Source organism: Hylobates moloch, unplaced genomic scaffold, assembly GCF_009828535.3.
Source record: "Hylobates moloch isolate HMO894 unplaced genomic scaffold, HMol_V3 SCAFFOLD_16, whole genome shotgun sequence".
NCBI classification, from domain to species: domain Eukaryota; kingdom Metazoa; phylum Chordata; class Mammalia; order Primates; family Hylobatidae; genus Hylobates; species Hylobates moloch.
In genome coordinates this window covers 44,146,702-44,169,253 of record NW_026652291.1, presented here as the reverse complement: position 1 = coordinate 44,169,253, position 22,552 = coordinate 44,146,702, and the positions used below count along the sequence as shown (strand labels likewise).

Here is a 22,552-nt window from a genome sequence, read left to right as displayed (position 1 = left end):
AAAAAAAAAAAAGACAAAACCACGAAGCTGGGTGCTGTGGCTTGCACCTGTAATCTCAGATACTAAGGAGGCCAAGGCAGGAGTATCACCTGAGGCCAGGAGTTCAAGACAAGCCTGGGCAACATTGGGAGACCCCCACATCTCTAAAACACAAAAAGAAAAATAACACCAAGAAGGGATTTTCCCTGTCTGCTCACAAAACCAGGTGATTATTCAGCCTTTATTTCAAGAGTTCTGTGGGAATAGTGTATATGCATCAGAAGCCCTATGTAATATAGTGGCACATGATTAAAGAGTGAAAGTGGAAAGTAATAACATTAAAAAAATAAGCTTATCTTCATTAACCTCCCAAGAGGGAAACAGGAGAGGTACAGGTGGGTACCAACTGTCTGTTAGGGCAAAACCCTAAAATGCCTGATTGACTACAACTGCATCGACAGACTTTCCATCTTCACAGAGGGCCTGTCAGCTTGTGCAAAAGAAGCACCTGGCCCTTTTAGCCTCATCTCAAATGACCATGGCAGGGGCAATACGCTAGAGCTTAGAAGCCTGGTGGGCTAGGCAGCAAGTGTGACAGCAATAAAGAACAGGCTTCTGAAGGACTGGTCCCGGGTCTTCCAGAAGCAGAGAAAGGACTTCCCATTGTCCCCTCCCCTGAAGGTCCACACAGCCCACCTCTGGCTGACCTTACATTCAAGTAGATATGGAATCTTATCGCAGCACTAAAATAACAGCGTTTCTTCTGTCCAGCTTGTACAAACAAAATACTCAACCAGACACCAAATCACTCAGTTCTCAGAACACCTGAATTTTTTTTTAAATTGTTAAAAATCAGAGCTCTTTATTAGAAGCAATCTGTGGGTGATAATAAATCTGCTTTTAGAGTTTTATTTAGCTAGATTTTTTTATTGTGCTAAATAATAGAAGGTTACTGCCAGCACCATCTCTGACCAGTCTGCAAACTTAGAGCAGTCAGCCTCTGCTTGCAAACTGAAAAGTTAGTTTCCTAGACAGCACCTGTGGTCTGAACTTCAGTACTTCTCCAAAGAAAATCTTACCAGGAAAACTCTGCCCAGAATCTGTCTATTAACAGAGCTGATAACCAAGCTCTTTAAAGGTAATAATATGTTTATATTGAGTTTTATACTTTCCATGTTCTGAGGTGGCCGTTTTCATTGCATATGTCATCCCACTAATGTGGCTATACTTATTTGTTTGTTGATGCCTGACAGTTCATGTCAGTCAAATTGCCTGCCCCTCTCACGTGGAACACTCTCCACTCCCAGAGATGTGGGATTTAACAGAGAGACACCAGACGGACATTGTTTGAAGTTTTATTTTTATTTTTTATTTTTTTGAGACGGAGTCTCGCTCTGTTGCCCAGGCTGGAGTGCAGTGGCGCGATCTTGGCTCACTGCAAGCTCTGCCTCCTGGGTTCACGCCATTCTCCTGCCTCAGCCTCCTGAGTAGCTGGGACTACAGGTGCCTGCCACCACGCCCAGCTAATTTTTCCTATTTTTAGTAGAGATGGGGTTTCACCGTGTTAGCCAGGATGGTCTCGATCTCCTGACCTCGTGATCCGCCCGTCTTGGCCTCCCAAAGTGTTGGGATTACAGGCGTGAGCCTCCGTGCCCGGCCTTGAAGTTTTAGATTTTTAATTAAATTTTGTTGATTTAGGATCATAATTCTCATTTATTAATATTATTTATGTTCTGATTCTTTATATCTAGTATATTAGCCTTGTGTCACCCACGCATGTGATCAATATAACCCTTCATCCAAGTCATGAATAAAAATCTTTTAACTGTGATGGTAGACTTATTGATGGAATATAAGATGAGCATTGAATATGTTGTTGCAGACCTGTTTACTGTCATAATAAGATATCAATAATACACTGAAGACTGAATAAAAAGTCATTGAATATTGTGCGTTTTTTATTCATTGTTGTTACAAATGTGTTTGAACATAAATATAGAAAAAGGCCTGCAAGGAGATGCACCCCCCCAAAATAATATCAGTATATATCTCTTAGTGGTCAGGCTACCAGTAATTATTTGCTTTCTTTTTAATTCCTATACTTATCTTTTTTTGTTGCTGTCAAGACAGAGTCTTGCTCTGTTGCCCAGGCTGGAGTGCAGTGGTGCGATCTCGGCTCACTGCAACCTGCACCTCCCGGGTTCAAGCGATTTTCATGCCTCAGCCTCCCGAGTAGCTGGGACATGCACCACTACTCCAGGCTAATTTTTTATATTTTTAGTAGAGACAGGTTTTGCCATGTTGGCCAGGCTGGTCTCGAACTTCCAGCCTCAAATGATCCACCTGTCTTGGCCTCCCAAAGTGTTGTGATTACAGGCATGAGCCACCACGCCTGGCTCTTATACCTATCTTCTAAAAAATAATGTAATTGACATGCAGTTGTTTTATAAACAGAGAACATGAAAAAGGATTCTGTATTTAAAAAAAATTCAAAAGAAAAAATATCAAAGAGAGTCCTGTGGTCTCTAAAGACCTTCCAGGTCTGAAAGCCTGGTTTCAGACTGCCATGTTACACAGAATTACTGGAAAAGATTTTTAAAAACATCTCCCCTGGGAGAGTCACCAGGTGATACTGATGTTGTCAGTCCCTGGCCAGCTAGAGGACAGAGCCATGTAATTTAGTATTGACACATCTAACTCCTCTGCCTCTTACTAAATATGGGACCTCAGGTTACTTGAATTTAAGAAAAAAAATTTGTATCTCCTGAGCGGCAACGTGGAATATTAACATCAATCCTGAAGGATGGTAGTGAGGCTTAAATGGAGTAATGCTGAATCCAGTGCCTGGCACAAAGTAAAGCCTAATAAGTGATACGTTGGTCTCCATAGCATCTAGCCCATGGTTCTCAACCTTATCCATAGGTGATTCCATACCACACGCCTTCCTTCTTCTCCCTTTGCAGCATATTCTAGACCAAGAGGAAGTAAAGAAAGCAATGGCTTAGTATGGCTGTTACTGTTACTGCCAGTTTGTGGAAATCATTGTTTCGAATGCTCTGTGTATAAAGTGATAACCCCCTGATAAATAACTTATATTTTCACCCTTTTTTTTAAAACCCTTTGCTGCTTTTCTTGTGGCTTTCTCATTATGGTGGAAATCCCCCTTAGAATTCAGGTAAGCCTAGAAGTTCATTCAAGAAACATTTGCAGTTGTGCCTGAAGCAGTCCGTTAGGGATTGATATGATCTTCGTTCCCCAAAGAACTTGAAGCCAAGTGGAAAAGACAAATCAGTAAAATACCAGTTTCCACATCATAACATTTTAGAGAAATTTTTGTTGTTTTGAATATCTCACTTGGTGGGAGACAGTAAAAGGGTAAACTTTATTTTTAAAATTCCTTTTTCAAATAGAGCAGGATATTTAAAAAGCAGTTCTTATGGGGGAGTTACCAATTTTGTATAGAATGTGGTTCAAACCACTTCAGAAGGGCTGAGATCAAAGAGACTTAATCTTGAAGAGGTCACAGAGCTATGAGGCATTGTCTACGAGGCATTGTTCTTGGGGTAGCAAGCTTGGCAGCTCCTCATGGGGGATCGGCTAAGCTGATACACACCCCTTCTCCTCCCATCCCTTCTCCATGTGTGCTGTACCACTTCCACACTTATGCCCCCAGAGTTAGGTGGCAGTGTGAGCAATGGAAAATTCCTTTGACCCCAGAGCTGAGCTGTGAAGGTCATGCCACGGGGTGCATCTTTCCAAAATAGAACCAATGGATCTCAGCTCAGCTTCACTTTCTTTCTCTAAAGTCCAAGATACGTTCAGTAGCCCTATAATCTCCTCTGTCTTGAAGGGCTGCAGGGAGAATGGTTAGAATAGTCATTTTCCATGCAGAAGACTGGCCATCTGCTAAACTTGTAGACAACAAGATAATATCCTTTTATCTGTCCCCCTAATCTTACCCTCCCTTTAAAAAATTATCCTAGTTAAACATATTATTTCATCCAAGGTATTTCTAATGATTTTGTTGCTGTGGGAATAGTGTATATGCCTGAGGAACCCTATGTATTATAGTTTCAGGTGATTGAAGAGTGAAAGTAGAAAGTTGTAAAGTGCATGTAAGTTATGGTTTCAGGTTTGTCATGAATTATTTTAATTTAAAATGTGATCTGTAGTTATCTATGCAATATGATCATTTGTAACTCACATGACAATGACTAAGGCAAAGATAAAATTTTTGTAGGCAAGAGCAGTTAACTATGCAATTTTGAAGCTTGTAATGTATTAGATTTTACTATTTTATTATTATTTCAGTTCTGATTCCCTTTCTTCTTCTTTTGGTTTATGGTTTGTGACCATTAGATGGCACTGTGCATCTCAAATATGGAAAGCACTTGGCATTCAAATGCTAGGCTATGCAGAAGAAAGTAACGTGCATTAGTTAATATTTTCATGCTATGGTTTCAATCAGGGTAGAAACATTTTATTTTTCATATAAAATTTGCCAGTGTTATAGTTTATTAAGGAGAAATCCGGAATGTAATTCCACAGTCTCATATGAAACTTACCTTGCATACCGAAACTGTTCCTTTCTATATGACACAAGAATAATCCCTCTCAAACTTATATTTGGGCCTGGGGCTCCTGAGTCAAATGAGAGAATACAGTTCCTTCACCTCCACTTTAGAGTATTGTGCTGCTGATTTTCTAAGAATGTTGGTGAACTCATATTTGTCTGCTGCAGTGGTCTCCAACCTTTTTGGCACTAGGAACTGGTTTCATGGAAAACAATTTTTTCATGGAAGGGGAGGGGATGGTTTCAGGATGAAACTGTTCTACCTCAGATAATTAGATATTAGATTCTCATAAGGAATGTGTGACCTAGATCCCTTAAATGCGCTGTTCAGGATAGAGTTTGTGCTCCTGTGAGAATGTAGTGCTGCCACTGATCTGACGGGAAGTGGAGTTCGGGGGGTAATGCTGGCTCGCCCGCCGCTTACCTCCTGCTATGTGGCTGGGTTCCTAACAGGCCACGGGACTGTTAATCGTCCATGGCCTGGGGGTTGGGGACCCCTGGTCTAGTGCGTTCTCTCATTTGTAGGTCCTTATCACCAGAAGCATTTTCTTACAAATGGGACGCAAATTCGTTTACAAATTACAAATCATCTGAGGTGCTAGTCTTAACTCTAGAAAAGAATAAAATTAATTGGCTTTCAATCCCAGGAGCTAGCTTTATTACTCTTATCTTTAATCAGCTAATGGAAGATGATGTTACTGACATTTCATCCCCAGACTTTGTCCCCTACACAGCACAGCCCTTGATACACCAACAATCTCTTTGTTCCCCTTAATCTCCAGCCTTCTCTCCTACTGTACACCCCCTTCACTCCAGAGCTCTGCCTGAGGCCTTGTGTCCTCTCCTTCTACAACTCCCCGTGAGCAGTCTCACCTGTGCCCAGGACTCCAGTTCCTTGATGGTGTTCATGTTTCCCAGTCTGTATCTTCAGTCCTTGCAGCCACTTCTTCCACTTGGATGTCTTCAGGCACTTCTAAACTTAACTCATCCAAAATTGTGCTCACTATGCCCAACTTCAAACTTAGTGTTCCCTCTTTCAGGGAATGCCGCCATCATCAGTGACATGCCCCATGCAGAGATCTGAGAGTCAGGATCAACCTTCTCTTGCTCTCATCCCTCAACTTACCCAGGGATGAGGGGAGGAGCCAGAATTTGGAACCAGGAAGTGCAGCTCCACATCACGATCCCTTATCTACAACATGATAGAGAAAACAAATAAGATACATATTCATTTACAAATTACAAATTATCTGAGGTGCTAGGCTTAACTCTAGAAATGTGAAACACATTTTCATTATTTTAATTGAGGATACTAGTATCTATTTAATAAAACTTTGTCATGTGGCCCTGTCTCAGTATGTAGATATCTGAGAGTAAGAGGGTAGTTTTTTTGTTTTTGTTTTTGTTTTTACCAAAACTCTTTTTTTCCTGCTTTTTACTGTTACCAGCGGCAATTCCCTCTGGGTCTGCAGCAACCTCAATTCTTGCCTCCTCAGAAGAAAGAATTTGACCAAGGGGCATAAAGCAGAAAGATAGTGCAAGGCAAGTTTTAGAGGAGGAGTGAAAGTTTATTAAAAAGCTTTATAGCAAGAATGAAAGGAAGTACACTTGGAAGAGGGCCAGGTGGGTGACCTGAGAGATCACGTGCATGGTTTTACCTTTTGACTTGGGGTTTTATATGTTGGCATGCTTCTGGGGTCTGAGTCGCTTCTCCCTTGATTCTTCCCTTGGGTTGGGCTGAGATAAAAGCACTATCTTATGTTCAAAGATCACATAATGTAGGGTAAAGGAGAATAACTATATTTACACCATCAGAACACAGTGTATAGGTGCCGTAAGGGAGATGTATACTGGGGGACATGGGTACAAGGAGGGAGAGTTTAAATCCTCATGATGGTTCCAGAAAGATTACACTGAAGAAGGGGCCGCATGTGCAATGGCCAGCCAGTGCCTGGGAGGGGCTGCACGCTCAGTGTGTTTATTGGAGTTGTGTGCATGCTCACCTGAGGCGTTCTTACCTTACCAGTCAAAGGTTCCTAGAAGGTCATATTTACCAGTTAAAGTCTGCCATGTTGCCTCCTAATGCATATGCTTGAGCCCACTCGCCCAACTCCTGAGATCTTATCGGGAAGCTGCGGATCACAACTTTCAGGTCTTTTTCTGCTGGGAGACTGCCTTCCCCTGGGGCCACCTGTGACCAATTATTATTTTAGAGAAACAGTGTAACAACCACCTGACCATCACTTGATGGTGGCCTGACATTCCTGGTGGGGCAGGAGGAGCCCTCTTCTGCCCTGCTCATACCTGATTAGCTATCTACTGTAACAGTACCACAGCATCCTTGTCTCAAAACCTTGCAGTAAACTTGCAACCTTTTGCCTTTCAGGTTTTCAACTCCACTTTCATCTCCCATGAGATCTTTTTTTGAGACAAGCAAAGCCTCTCAGTTCAGCTTATATATTTTTGAATACACCCCCCCAACCTAAAATCAAACTAGAGCTCTGCAATTAGAACATAGCTACAGAAGTTAACAAACTGTATTGTTATTTGATATAAGAAAATGTGATCATAAACCTATGCATTATTATAAAACCTATTTTAAAATAAACATTTCAAAGGACAAATAACATTTTTCATCAGTTTGAATACTGTCTCACCTTTTGGGAAGTAATTCCATTGCAAAGATCCTTTCCCCATATGTAAGTTTTTCTTTCTCTTATAATCCAAAGCCTGTGAGTGTATATCCAAAGTCTCATTTCTCTACTTCACTTTATCTCATAATACAGTTTTCCTTTATCTTTTCTATTTTTCATTTAATATTGAACTGGAGCATTTCTGAGCATTTCATTCAGTATCTGCTATCTAATCTTTTTGTTTTGTTGTGTGTTTTCTTTCTCAGGGGTTTTGGAATACTTCTGTAGGATGTTTTCTTAGATAACGTGTAACAGGAAGGGAATCAAATTCAAAGGGAAAAATGTTTAAATCATCTTCTCAAGACCAATAGTATATTCTGATTGAAAGAATCTCCATATGACTATCATTCAACCACTTGATGAAACAGCATTTATTGAGCACCTGCTAAGCCTGGCAATATGACAGGCACTGGGAAAATGAGATAAAAGCACAGTCTTATGTTCAAAGATCACATAATGTGGGGTAGAGGAGAATAACTATATTTAGACCATCAGAACACAGTATACAGGTGCTGTAAGGGAGATGTATACTGGGAGACAAGGGAACAGAGGGAGAATTTAAATCCTCATTGATATAGGAGTTAAAGAGAAATATTTAGGCAGATAGTGAGGGTAAGGAAGTCCTTGGTAAGGTTTTCCTTTTAATGAAAAGCAGCCCCCAAATCCTTCCTTTTCTAACAAAAAGAAGCCTGACAGAGCTGCAGACAGATAAGCAAGCTGGAAGCTTGCACAGGTGAATGGCTGGCAGCTGTGACAATAGGAAAAGTCTACCTGGGGGCTAGGCATGTTCAGCATGGCGGTTCCATCTTCCCTTTTGTCAACCTGGTGAATGGTAAAGAACAGAAAACGTGGCACTGGCAAGGTAGAAAATCCATTTGCATAATAAAAGATTAGGGCGGGGTAGTCAGCTTCTTCTCCTGTTATGTAAACATCACACCTGGTCCAACCGATCTTTGGGCCCCATGTAAATCAGACACCACCTCCTCAAGCCAGTCTATAAAACCTGTGTACTTCACCATGGGACCGGAAGACCCACTCAGGCGCCCTGCTCTCTCTGCAGGAGAGAGATTCTCTTTTTTCTTTCTTTTGCCTATTAAACTTCCGCTCTTAAACCGACTTCTTGTGTGTCCATGTCCTCGATTTCCTGGCATGAGAGAATGAACCTCAGGTATTTACCCCAGACAATGACTCTACTTCATCATGGTGGTTCCAGAAAAATTACACTGAAGAAGGTTCACAAGCTAAATCTGGAAGGATGAATCAGTACAGTCATTATTATCATCACTGAAATAAATATGATTGGGTTTGAACTTTGGAACTTTTATTCAGAAGGAAAAGAAACATTTTTCAAATAAAGTTATAGGATATGTTTTGCATTTTTGCATATATCTTACCAAGATATCTCATGGGACTTTTTTACTTCAATTATATTTAAGATTTAAAATGTCAGAATGTTTCACATTTTGTGTTTATGTCATAGTTTTTGGCATGCAACTAATGCTCAATTAAGGTAAAGTGTGCATACAGTGAAATGTACACATCTGTTCAGGCACTGAGGCTCATGCCTGTAATCCCAACACTTTGGGAGGCTAAGGCAAGAGGATTGCTTGAGCTCAGGAGTTGGAGACCAGCCTGGTCACCATGGTGAGACCTTCTCTCTACAAAAAATACAAAATTAGCTGGGTGTGGTAGTGTGTGCCTGTAGTCCCAGCTACTCAGGAGGCTGAGGTGGGAGGATCACTTGAGTCTGGGAGTTCAAGGCTGCAGTGAGCTGTGATTGCACCATTGCACTCCAGCCTTGGTGACAGAATGAGATCCTGTCTCAAAAAGAAGTACATATCTCAAAGGCAAAATTTTATGGATTTACCAAATGATACACCTTTGTAACTACCACAAAAAGTTTATGATATAGAATTTTTTTCATCATTCCCAAGAGTTCTCTCATGTTCTCTTTCAGTTGACATTCTACATAGGCAACCACTGACCTGGTTTCTATCACCACAGAGTTTTCCCTGTTCTATTTCTTTAACAGAGACAGGGCTATTCAGATTTTCTGTTTCTTCTTGTGTCAGATTTTTACATGTTGTGTTTTTCAAGAAATGTGTCCAATTTATCTAAGTTGTTGAATTTATTGGCATAATGTGATGCACAATATTTCCTTATTATTCTATTAATAACTATATGATCTGTGGCATAAAAGGTAAGCATATACTTAACATAAATCCTGCCTTAAGCAAATTATAGGCTGTGAAGCATATAGCATTCTTGCCTTTCCCAGAGGGGTCCACTTCAGTTGTTTTACACATTCCTTCTGAAGCAGTGTACCCTTTCTTTATGGCATATAAGCCCTGGGTCCAGGTTGGGGGAAAGTGTGGGGATCCACCATCTCATCTCATGGCTGCCCTAGACATGGCTTCTGTTCCTAAGTTCCTATTAAAGGTTTCTTTCTGAGAAAACGGATTTGTCAGCCTCTTTCTTCAACATCTCAGCTACCTTAATTTTTGGGGGTAGGTTTGCATAGACCTGCTCTCTATGGAACATCCACAAATTTTGATTTTTAAAATTATTATTCAGGCTAAAATATCTTCTACATTTACTGTGATTTCTTCTTTAACTCAGTTATTTAGAACTATGTTGTGGGACTTCCAAATATTTGGGAGTTTTAAGATATCTTATTGATTTCTAATTTCATTCTGTTATGTTTAGAGAGCATATTCTGTATTTTTCAATCCTTTGAAATTTATTAAGCCACATTTTATATTTCAGCACGTGATCTATCTTGGTAACTAGTCCATGTGCACTTGAAAATCGTGTTTATTCTGCAGATACTAGGTGAAGTATTCTGTATTTATCAATTAGGTTAAGTTGGTTGATAGTGTTCAAATCATTTATATTCACATATTTATGTCTAGTTTTACAAAGTACACATAGGTGAATTAAAAATGTTCAACTGTGATTATAGATTTGTATATTTGTTCCTTCAATTTTTTTTTTTTTTTTTTTTTTGAGACAGGGTCTCACTCTGTCATCCAGGCTGGAGTGCAATGGCATGATCACAGCTCATTGCAGCCTTGACCTCCTGGGTTCAAACAATCCTCCTGCCCCAGCCTCTCGAGTAGCTACAGATGCTACAGCTACAGATGTCTACCACCATGCCCACCTAATTTTAAAATTTTTTTGTAGAGACAGGATCTCACTATGTTGCCCAGGCTGGTCTCGAACTCCTGGGCTTGAGCGTTCCTCCCACCTTGGCCTCCCAAAGTTCTGGGATTATAGGCATGACCCACTGTACTGGGCCTGTTCCTTTAATTTTCATATCTTGCTTCTTATACTTGAAGCTTTTTAGTCACATAAACATTTATATTTTTTATGTCTTCATGATGAAATGACCATTTTTCATTAAGGAATGTCACTCTTCAACTTTGATAATTCTTTTTGACTTGAAGTTTGTTTTGTATAATAATAGTGTGTCAATACCAGGTTTCTTAGATTTGCTTGGTCTATGTTTTCCCTTCCTTTTACTTTCAACCTATCTGGATCTTTAAAATGCATTGCGTCTCATGCCAAAGCTCTTACTTGAATCTTGCTTTTTATTCATCCTTGCAATCTTTTTCTTTTCTTTGGACTGTTTAGTTCATTTATATTTAATATAAGTATTGATTTGGTAGGATTTAAGTCTATCACCTTGCTATTTGTTTTCTGCTTGTCTCATTTTTCATTTGTTTCTCATTTCCTCCTTCATGGCTTTATTTTGGTTTGTACAATATTCTTAGTATTCTAATTCATTTATTGATTTTAAAGTTATATGTCTGTATATTTTTATTTTTTTATGGTTGCTCTAGGGCAGCATTCTCCAACTAAATGTTCTTTAGTAGTGAAAATGTTCTGTGTCTTTCCAATATGGTAGACACTAGCTCCATGTGACTATTGATACCTTGAAATATGCTAGTACAAGTGAAGACTGAAATTTAAATTTTATTTTTAATTAATTTAAGTTTAAATTTAGTCACTTGTGGCAACTGACTACCATAGTAGTCAGCACAACCTTAATAGTCTGTTTAGAGTTAATATTGTACTACTTCATGTGAAATGTAAGAACCTTACAATAGTACAATTTTGTTAACTCTGTACTTTTTTCTTTCTCCAAAAGCATAGCTTAAACTAAACACACACACACACACACACACACACACACACACACAAACAAAATCCTCTGTCCTTTTTTGTTATTGCTGTCATGTATTTTACTTCTACATGAATTGAGAGTCCTAGAATATATTTGTCTTTAAATAGTCTGTTGTTTTAAAAAAATGAGAAGAAAAAAGTTCCTTATATTTACACGTCTACTTACCATTTCTGGTACTATTTATTACTTTCTGTAGTTTAGATTTCCCTCTGCTATCATTTTCCATCACCCCCCCATTCCTCTATTAGTATTTAATATAGTTTACAATGAATCTTCCCAGCATTTGTTTATCAGAAAATGTCTTTTTTGTTTTCATTTTTGAGAAAATGTTAGAATTCTGGCCAGGTGTAGTGGCTCACGCTGGTAATCCCAGCACTTTGGAAGGCTAAGGCAGGAGGATTGCTTGAGCCCAGGAGTTCAAGAACAGTTTGGGCAATGTAGCTGAGACCCCATCTCTACAAAAAAAAAAAAAAAAATTAGTTGGACATAATGGTATACACTCGTAGTCCTAGCTAATTGGGAGGCTGAGGTGAGAGGATCACTTGAGCTTAGGAGGTTGAGGCTGCAGTGAGCTGTGATTCCATCACTTCACTCCAGTGTAGGTGACTGAGCCAGACTAGGTCTTAAAAAAAAAAAAAAAGCTGGGTTGCTCTATTCTTTCCGTACTTTAATGACATCATTCCATTTCTTTTGGCCTCCACTGTTTCTAGTAAGAAATCAACTGTGATTCATAGCATTATTCCCCTTATGTCATTGACTTTTTTTTCTGTTTCAACATTTATTCTATATTTTTGGTTTTTAACCTTTTGACTACAGTGTAGCTGGTGTGTTTTCTTTCTTTATTTTATTTTTTGTATTTATTCTGCTTGGAGTTTGTTGATTCTTCAATCTGTAGGCTGATGTTTTTCACCAAATTAGAGAATTTTTTAAAAATTTCACCCTACCCCATTTTCTTTTTCCTTTCTATTACTGAGACTCTAATTATTATTATCTTTTATTTTAGAGATAGGATCTCACTCTGTCCAGCACGGGCTGGAGCACAGTGGTACAATCAGAGCTCACTGCAGCCTTTACTTCAAGGCTTAAGTCATCCTCCCACCTCAGCCTCCCAAGTAGCTAGGACTATACACATGTGCCACCATGTCCAGCTTTTTTTCTTTTTTTGGTAGAGATGGGGATCTCTCACTGTGTTGCTCAGGCTGGTCTTGAACTCCTGGGCTCAAGTGATCTTCCTGCCTCAGCCTCCCAAAGTGTTGGGATTACAGGTATGAGCCACCATGCTTAGCCTTAGGACTCCAATTATATATATACTAACTTTGTAGGGTTGTTCCAGAGTTCACTGAGGCTGTTTATATATTTTTTCCAATCTTTTCTTTTCTGTTATTAAATTATATAATTTCTATTGCTCTCTCTTAGAGATAATTCACCCATCCTTTTGCCATCTCCAAACTGCTCTAACCATCGAATAAGTTTTACATTTCAGATATTTGCTTTTTATTTCTAATATATCCATTTGGTTTATTTCTTTGCTGATCATTCTCATCTGTTTAATCATGTATTCATCTTTTCCCATGCATCCTTACATATATTTATACTAGCTGTTTTAAAGACCTCATCTGCTAATTCCAACATTTGGGTCATCTTGGATTTTGCTTCTATTGACCATGTCTTATTTTAATTATGAGTCACATATTTCTGCTTCTTTACAGGTATAATATTTTGTAACCTCCTGTTGAATATTGTTATAAAGCAGTTATAGAGAGTCTGGATTATGTTATCTTCTTTTAAATGGTGTTGAGGTTTATTCTATCAGGCTATTAAACTACTAAAAAATCCTCTTGATCTTGCTAGGCTTTGTTTTGTTATGTATTATTATTATTTATTCTATGTCAGTTTTATCCTTAGTCCTGAGACATGGCCCTTTGTCTGGGGCATGGTATTTACTCCTAAGGTGTATCCTCTTTAGAATTTCAATTGAACGGATGAGGTGCTTAGTAAGGTCTCTCCATTTAGGTTGGGACGATATTCCAGTGTTTGCAGTACTGCACAGCCTATGATATCTTGGCCCAGTTCTCTTGTTCATAGCAACCATTCTCTGCTAGGCCTCATTAAGTCCTATCCTGCACATGGGCTACACAGTAACCCTTGTGAAATCTTCTTTGTCCTCTTCTTCTGCACACTCCTTTCTTTCTGGTATTCTGTCTTACAAATTTCAGGGATGACAACTACTCTAAACTTTTATCTAGATTTCTTCAGCTCAGCAAGACTTCCATATTTCCTTGGATTCCACTTCCTTTTAGTCTACGTGGTGTCCCCAAACAGAAAGCTGAAGAGGACATGCTGATCACTTTGTGTTTCCTTTCTCTCAAGTATCACTGCCCTGCAATGTTTTTTGTCAAATGTCTAGAATCAGTTATCTTGTATATTTCTAGTTGTTTCTAGTGGGAGGATGTGTCTGGCATTAGCTACTATCTATGGCCATAAGTGGATGTCCTCTTATGTATGTTTTGGTATATTGTCTACAACTTAATAACATACGAAAACACAATCACATTTTTCCTTTTTAAATTTAAAGATCTGTCTTTCATTACTGTATTAGGCCACTACTCTTCATGATTATAGATATTCTTAATCTAACTTCAATAACCATTAGTTTGTTGACGTTCCTTTAAATGATTATAATTAACATTTCTAAATTATAATGATTAATAATTAATGTGAAATATACATCTGTATGACTCATTGCAGCTTTTACTAAACATTGAAAAGACATTTTTAAAGAGTTTAACACAAGATTTGGGTATAGAACAAAGTATATTCTAATATGCTTCTTTTTTTTAAAGTGAGATAAAATAAAATTTCAAGACAATAAAATCATCTATACAAACCTTGTTCACTGGTACAAGATTTAACTTGTAATTTTCTTAAAAACAACAGGGCCAGGTGCAGTGGCTCATGCCTGTAATCCCAGCACTTTGGGAAGCTGAGGCAGGAAAATCGCCTGAGGCTAGGAGTTTGAAACCAGCCTGGAAAGCATAGCAAGACTCTGGTCTCCACTATAAAAACAACAACAACAATAAATAACTTTTTTTTCCTACTGGTTATAATTTCACTGGCACATCGAAGAAAATGCCAGAAACAAACTTGCCACAGACATTGTATTTCTAAGAAAGCTGACATACATCATCAACAACAGCATAATTTATATGTTTTACTTTATTGTTTAACAACCATATCAAAGCAATCTAAACAATAATGCTGTTTAAATCAATCAATCAGATAAGGCCTATTGATTTAGTAATTTACTTGAGAATAGGACCCGCTCTGGGAACCTCTAGCCTTGCATTCTGAAGACCCAGAGAATGTGTAATAAAAAACATGCAGATACTCAGCTCTGATTCTGGCTCCTCATCTGTAAAATAAAGGTTTGGTCTAGAGTTCTCTAGCACATCTTCAAATGGACCCATTTTTCCTGTGTTTGTCTGGCCCATCTTATTACAATGCTGTTTTTTTGTTTTTTTTTTTTATCATAAAACATTCATTCTATACATTTATTTTCATCTCAAAGTAATGATGGCCATATTTCTGTATGATTATAACAATCTTCAAATAACTATAAATGGGAACAAAAACAAACATGCAGCTAAATGCCAGGTAATTTTATTTTATTATTTTTGAGTGAGACAGGGTCTCGCTCTGTCACACAGGCTGGAATGCAGCGGTGCAATCAGGGCTTGCTACTGTGACCTTGAAGTCCTGAGCCCAAGCAATCCTCCCATCTCAGCCTTCTGAACAGTCAGAACCACAGGCACCTTGAAGTCCTGAGCCCAAGCAATCCTCCCATCTCAGCCTTCTGAACAGTCAGAACCACAGGCACCTTGAAGTCCTGAGCCCAAGCAATCCTCCCATCTCAGCCTTCTGAACAGTCAGAACCACAGGCACACATCAGCACACCGGGCTAATTTTTAATTTTTTTTTTGTAGAGATGGGGATCTCACTATGTTGCCCAGGCTTGTCTTGAACTCCTGGCTTCAAGTTATCCTCCTGCCTTGGTCTCCCAGAGTGCTGGGATTACAGGCATGAGCCAATGTGTCCGGCCCCAGGTAATTTGAAAACTTAAAATGTGTAACAATTATTCTATAAATATAATGCATTGAGTCTCTGATTGCGATTACATAAATGGACCAAAACTAAGAAACATAGCTTGTGCATTTACATGGAAATATAGATGCTAGAATGATATCACTGCCTGCCACCAGTTATCTAAAACAGAGTCTAAGTTTTTAAAGTCATTTCCTAACTAATGTTAACAAGCACAGGTGTTTCCTGATTTCAGTTGTTCGGGCTCTTAAAATGAGTAACTCAGGGAAATGTGTAAAATTCCTTTGTTGACTTCCTTTCTCCTGTATCAAGCCCAAGTTGCATCTTAGTACTTCAATGTGGTTTTTATATTATCACACCCATTGTACCCATGAGCTTATCATCTGCCTTTATTTTTGTTATACTCACCAGAGAACTTTTGTCTTTCTTGCTACTTGTGTTATTTTTCAAGTGTTCCTCCACATGTATGTGTGTGTGTGTTATATATTATTTTTTATTTTTTTTTTGAGACAGAGTCTTGCTCCATTGCCCAGGCTTGAGTGCAGTGGTATAAACATGGTTCACTGCAGCCTCGAACTGCTGGGCTCAAGTGATCCTCCCACCTAGCCTCCCAAGGAGCTAGGACTACAGGCATGTGCCACCACACTGGGCCTAGTTTTAAATTTTTTGTAGAGACAGAGTCTCACTATGTTGCCCAGACTGGTCTTGAATTCCTGGCCTCAAGCAATCCTCCTGCGTCAGCCTCCCACAATCCTGGGATTACAGGCATAAGACATCATGTCCAGCCTCTTGCATATTTAGAATCTCAGTTTAAGTGATTATATTTGGACTAAAAGAATATGTCAAAAATTCTACCTCTGAGCTGGGCACCATGTCTCATGCCTATAATCCTAGCACTTTGGGAGGCCAAGGTGGGAGGATCACTTAATATCAGGAGTTCAAGACCAGCCTGGTCAACATACTAAGACCCCGCCTCTACAGAAAAATACAAAATTAGCTGGGTGTGGTGGCACAAGCCTGTAGTTTCAGCTATTCAGGAAGTGAGGTGGGAGGATCACTTGAGCCTGGGAGGTCGAGGCTGCAGTGAGCCGTGATTGTCCAGTGCACTACAACCTAGGTGACAGGAGTGAGACCCTGTCTCAAAAAAAAATTACCTCTGATTTGAAGGTTCTCTGCAAGTGGCAGGGTTGAGCCCCCTGCATAGTCATGGATCTGTGGCAGGGGCCAAAGGATGAGGCGAATAGGAGGGGATCTGTGGCAGGCAGGAAGGATAAAGCAAATGGAAGGGAAAGTGAGCAGCAGGATGAGGCAGAGCTGATAACATTAATACAATGTTGAAGGGCTTTGCAATGTGCTTTAAATTCAGTCTCTCATTTAATTCTGTGCAATTATATGATTTGTCCCAGGCCATCTAGCAATTTTGGGAGGATGCAAATCAAAGTCTTTGAAAGCTATTGTCTCCTATGCCTAGGGTTCTTAAACTTGAGAGAAGAAAAATCACCCAAATTTGTCAAATATTGTCAAATCCCAATATTTGTATCATCTAACTCCCCATGCCACCCCAAAAGGTCATGAATGGAAGATCTGAATTAACTTGCTATTACCTACTGGCTTCTAGAACTAAAATTATGTTGACTACTTTATTAGTCCATCTTCACACTCCTATAAAGAACTGCCCGAGACTGGGAAATTTATAAAGAAAAGAGGTTTAATTGACTCACAGTTCCATGTGTCTGAGGAGGCCTCAGGAAACTTACAATCATGGCAGAAGGGGAAGCAGGCACATCTTACATGGTGGCAGGCAAGAGAGAGAGTGCAAAAGGGAAAGAACCCCTTATAAAACCATCAGATCTCGTGAGAACTCACTCACTATCACAAGAATAGCATGGAGGGAACCCTCCCCCCCCATGATCTAGTCACTTCTCTCCCTCAACAAAACACATGGGGATTACAATTCGAGATGAGATTTGGGTAGGGCACAGAGCCAAACATTTTCATTCCATCCCTGGCCCCTCCCAAATCTCATATCTTTTCACATTTCAAAACCAATCATGCCTTCCCAAGAGTCCTCCAAAGTCTTAACTCATTTCAGCATTAACTCAAAAGTCCACAGTCCAAAGTTTCATTTGAGACAAGGCAAGTCCCTTCCACCTATAAACCTGTAAAATAAAAAACAAGTTAGTTTCTTCCAAAATACAATGGGGGTACAGGCATTCGGTAAGTACACCCATTCCAAATGGGAAAAATTGGCCAAAACAAAGTGGCTACAGGCCCCATGCAAGTCCAAAATCCAGTGGGGCAGTCATTAAATCTTAAAGCTCCAAAATGGTCTCCTTTGACTCCATGTCTCACAGCCAGGGCACACTGACACAAACAGTGGACTCCCATGGCCTTGGGCAGCTCCGCCCCTGTGGGTCTTCAAGGTACAGCCCCCTTCCTGGCTGCTTTCCAGGTGTTGGTGTTGAGTGCCTGTGGCTTTTCCAGGCACCTGGTGCAAGCTGTAGGTAGATCTACCAGTCTAGGGTCTGGAGGATGGTAGCCCTCTTCTCACAGCTCCACTAGGCAGTGCCCCAGTGAGGGCTCCAACCCCACATTTGTCCTTGCACTGCCCTAGCAGAGATTCTCCATAAGAGCTCTGCCCTATCAGCAAACTTCTGCCTGGACATCCAGGCATTTCCATACATCTTCTGAAATCTAGGTGGAGGTTCTCCAACCTCAATTATTGACTTCTGTGCACCTGCAGGCCCAATGCCAAGTGGAAGCTGCCAAGGCTTGGGGCTTGCACCTTCTGAAGCAATAGCCTGAGCTGTACATTGGCCCCTTTTAGCCACGGCTGGAGCTGAAGCAGCAGGGCATGGGATGCAGGGTGCCATGTTCTAAGGCTGCACAGAGCATAAGGGCCCTGGGCCTGGCCCACGAAACCAAGTTTTCCTCCTAGCCCTCCAGATCTGTGGTGGGAGGGGCTGCTGCCAAGATCTCTGTGACATGCCCTGGAGACATTTTCCCCATTGTCTTGGCAATTAACATTTGGCTCCTTGTTACTTATGCAAATTTCTGCGGCCAGCTTGAATTTCTCCCCAGAAAATGGGTTTTTCTTTTCTATCGAATCATCAGGCTGCAAATTTTTCAAACTTTTATGCTCTGCTTCCCTTTTAAACATAAATTCCAATTTCAGATCATCTCTCTCAAGTGCAGAGGCAAAATGCCATCTGTCTCTTGGCAAAAGGATAGCAAGAATCACCTTTGCTCCAGTGTTCAATAAGTTTCTCATCTCCATCTGAGACCACCTCAGCCTGGGCTTCATTGTCCATATCACTATCAGCATTTTGGCTCCAACCATTCAACGAGTCTCTAGGAAACTCCAAACTATCCCATATCTTCCTGTTTTCTTCTGAGCCCTCCAAACTGTTCCAACGTCTGCCTGTTACCCAGTTCCAAAGTCACTTCCACATTTTCAGGTATCTACAGCAGTGCCCCACTCTTGGTACCAATTTACTGTATTAGTCTGTTTTCACACTGCTACAAAGAACTGCCTGACATTGGGTAATTTATAAAGAAAAGAGGTTTAATTGACTCACACTTCCACATGGCTGGGGAGACCTCAGGAAACTTATTTAGGTTGGTGCAAAGTAATTATAGTTTTTGTAAACGTAATTGTGTTTACCTTTAATGGCAAAAACCGCAATTACTTTTGCACCAATCTAATACAATTATGGTGGAAGAGGAAGCAAGCAAGTTCATCCTACATGGCAGCAGGTGACAGAATGTGCAAAGGAGAAAGAGCCCCTTATAAAATAATCAGATCTCACAAGAACTCACTCACTATCATGAGAACAACATGAGGGAAACTGCCCCTATGATCCAGGGCAGTTGACATGTGGGGATTACAGGTCCCTTGACATGTGGGGATTACAGGTCCCTCCCCTGACATGTAGGGATTATAATTCAAGATGAGATTTGAGTGGGGACACAGAGCCAAACCATATCAACTACATAGTGGGATTTTATTAAATTAGTACTGAAAAGAAGCAATACCTTAATTTACCTACTTTACTTGTCCAGCATTTTGGATAAACATTTGCTAAATTTCTGTGTTCAAAACAAATGATTCTTGTGCTTCAGCTTCCTAAGCAGCTGGGATTACAGGCATGTGCCACCATGCCTGGCTAATTTTTGTATTTTTAGTGGAGATGGAGTTTCACCATGTTGGCCAGGCTCGCACATACACATTTTACACCAAATAGGATCATGATGAATTAGTTTGATAGCCTGCTTTTTTCACAACAATATATTGAGAAAATCTACAATGACTACTCTAGTAAATAGTTATGGGGGGTAAAATAGTCAATTTAAAGTGAAGCTCTCTGTATTAGTCCATTTTCATACTGCTATGAAGAAATACCCGAGAATGGGTAATTTTTTTTAAAAGAGGTTTAATGGACTCACAGTTCCACATGGGTGGGGAGGCCTCACAATCATGGCAGAAGGTGAAGGAGGAGCAAAGGCACATCTTCCATTATAGCAGGCAAGAGAGTGTGTGCAGGGGAACTGCCCTTTATAAAACCATCAGATCTCATGAGATTATTCACCATCACAAGAACAGCATGGGAAAACCTTCCCCCATGATTCGATTACCTCCCACTGGCTCCCTCCCACAACATGTGGCGATTATGGGAGCTACAATTCAAGATGCGATCTGGGTGGCACACAGCCAAACCATATCACTCTCCCCCAACCTCCCACAGCTATGAAAAACATAACTAAGAAGGCCTGAGTGACCTTAACATTAAGATCATTTGAATTGATAATAAACATTTTGTGTATTAAATTTTATCACTATAAAAACTATTCAGTTCAAAGGCTAAAAGAGTGTGTAGAGGTTTTCATAAATGACCTAAAGGCAATTCCAAAGGATTTTGAAAAATCCAAGTATGATGCCCAAGGACAAGAATGAAATTACTGACTGGATGGTCACTGAGTATACCAGAGAATGCCATCAAGACCTAGAGAAAACCCAGTAAAGGGTAAAGAGAACGATGCTATTACAGCAAAATAGTCATTTTCCTTTCACAGGTTTCTTACACAAGCCATACAGTTTAATAATTTGGTTATGACTTGTAGTTAATAATTACTTGGCTTGTTAATGGACAAGAACCAAATGAGAAAAGTTAATGGAACAACCTGACCATTAGCTATATTAATAATAGCTTTAGAGAAAATGATTACTATTTTAAACCATATTCACATGCTTCTATCACTAATCCTTTTTTAAAATGTCAAAAATATTAAGTTCCGCATTCAGAATTAAAGAATTTTAAACCATTTTATTTTGAGACAGGGTCTTGCTCTGTTGCCCAGGCTGGAATACAGTAGTGTAATCATGGTCGGTGATCAGCCTCAACCTCCTAGACTCAACCAATCTGTATTAGTCTGTTCTCATGCTGTTGATAAAGGCATACCCGAGACTGGGCAATTTACCAAAAAAAAAAAAAAAAAAAAAAAAGGTTTAATTGGACTCACAGTTCCATGTGCCTGGGGGGCGCCTCACAATCATTGTGGAAGGCAAGGAGAAGCAAGTCACATCTTACATGGATGGCAGCAGGCAAAGAGAGCTTGTGTAGGGAAACTCCCCCTTATATAACCATCAGATCCCATGAGACCCACTCACTGTCACGAGAACAGAATGGGAAAGACCTGTTCCCATGATTCAACCACCTCCCACTGGGTCCCTCCTGCAACACGTGGGAATTCAAGATGACATTTGGGTGGGGACACAGCCAAACCACATCACAATCCTTCTGTTTTAGCCTTCTGAGTAGCTGGGACCATAGGCATGTGCCACCATGCCCAGCTAATTTTTAAAATTTCTTGTAGAGACAGGTTCTTGCCATTTGCCCAGGCTTACATTATTTTAGTTTGGAAAGATATTTTTGCCTCATTTGGTGACATGCTAGTTTTACGTGTTAGAAGTGGATATAAAGAAATGTTTGCAGTGACTAAATGCAGTTAGATTTGGCTCCCCTAAATAATTTATCTCTTCTTTTTTATTGTGTATGAAGTCTTCTTTTTGTGTATGAAGTATTTTTTATTGTGTATGAATCTACAAAACTATAATTGGGCTGTTATAAATCTGTTTCTTAATAGAATGGCAGCAAGGTTTTCCAGGGTTCACACTATTGCTAGAAAGGCACTTAGGTAATATAAAGGATTTCAAATGAAAATATTCTGATATGGGTAGATTCAAGTAGGTGAGATGTCAAAAAATAAATTAGCCATAGAAGAGATTTGTATTTGTTTTGTTTACATACATAAAATATTTAACCTCACTCGATTTTCCTGTTAGAAAACAATGGCAGAAATGTTTTATGAAGTCGTTGCTCTTGATCACCAGGCTGTCTGGGCAGTTGTCAGTACAAAGTGTTACTAACTTGACTGCTTTTTATGGGAGGATTACTTTACTTGTGCTTTTCTGTTCTGATCTCAATCCCTGGAATCTGTCTTACTTAAGTGGGCTTTTGAGGCAAATAGTCATCGAAGGCTCTTCTTTTGGGGAAACCTGAGGAAGGGCGAGAAGCTCTCCCTGTCTCCTGGATCTGCTTGCCCTCTTAGGACTCTTCCCCTTTAGGTTTCCTTCCCTTTATTCTCTCTCTCATCATGAGCTGTGCATCCACTGACACCCTAACAGATTGGCCGTCAGGACCCTTTGGCTAGCTGAAGTCCTCACTCTCTGATCTCATCCCCCCATGCCACCCTGCCCTGACTTTGCCTCTGTTCCTTCCTCCAAGTCATTGAAGATCTTTCCTTTATCCATCATGAAGTCTGGAAACTTCCCAATGATATTTCTAGTTGTGGGTCGTTCTTTACTCATTCTGCCCAATGCACTGCATCATTTTCAATATGAGACCAGTGTTTTTCTTTCATTCTGAGAAATGTTACTATATCTTTGAAATATCTTACATTTTCTGTTCTTTTTGTCCCACGAGGAGGACATTGTGGCCCCACTTATTTAGATGTACCTTT

General features: G+C 39.9%; 1 long non-coding RNA gene across 2 annotated transcripts in view; it reads right to left on the bottom strand.

Annotated features, from left to right (window-relative positions):
- Window positions 1-1,916: 1,916 nt before the first annotated feature.
- Window positions 1,917-22,552, bottom strand: part of LOC116484530 (uncharacterized) — a 28,277-nt gene continuing 7,641 nt past the window's right edge. The window contains exons 2-4 of one of the 2 annotated variants that reach the window (XR_004252627.2): window positions 14,320-14,487; window positions 5,426-5,744; window positions 1,917-3,831 (exon numbers count right to left, since the gene is read on the bottom strand). This is a non-coding gene — a long non-coding RNA (uncharacterized LOC116484530). The remainder of the gene's footprint in view (window positions 3,832-5,425; window positions 5,745-14,319; window positions 14,488-22,552) is intronic. The other variant, XR_009210234.1, reaches the window with a different exon arrangement.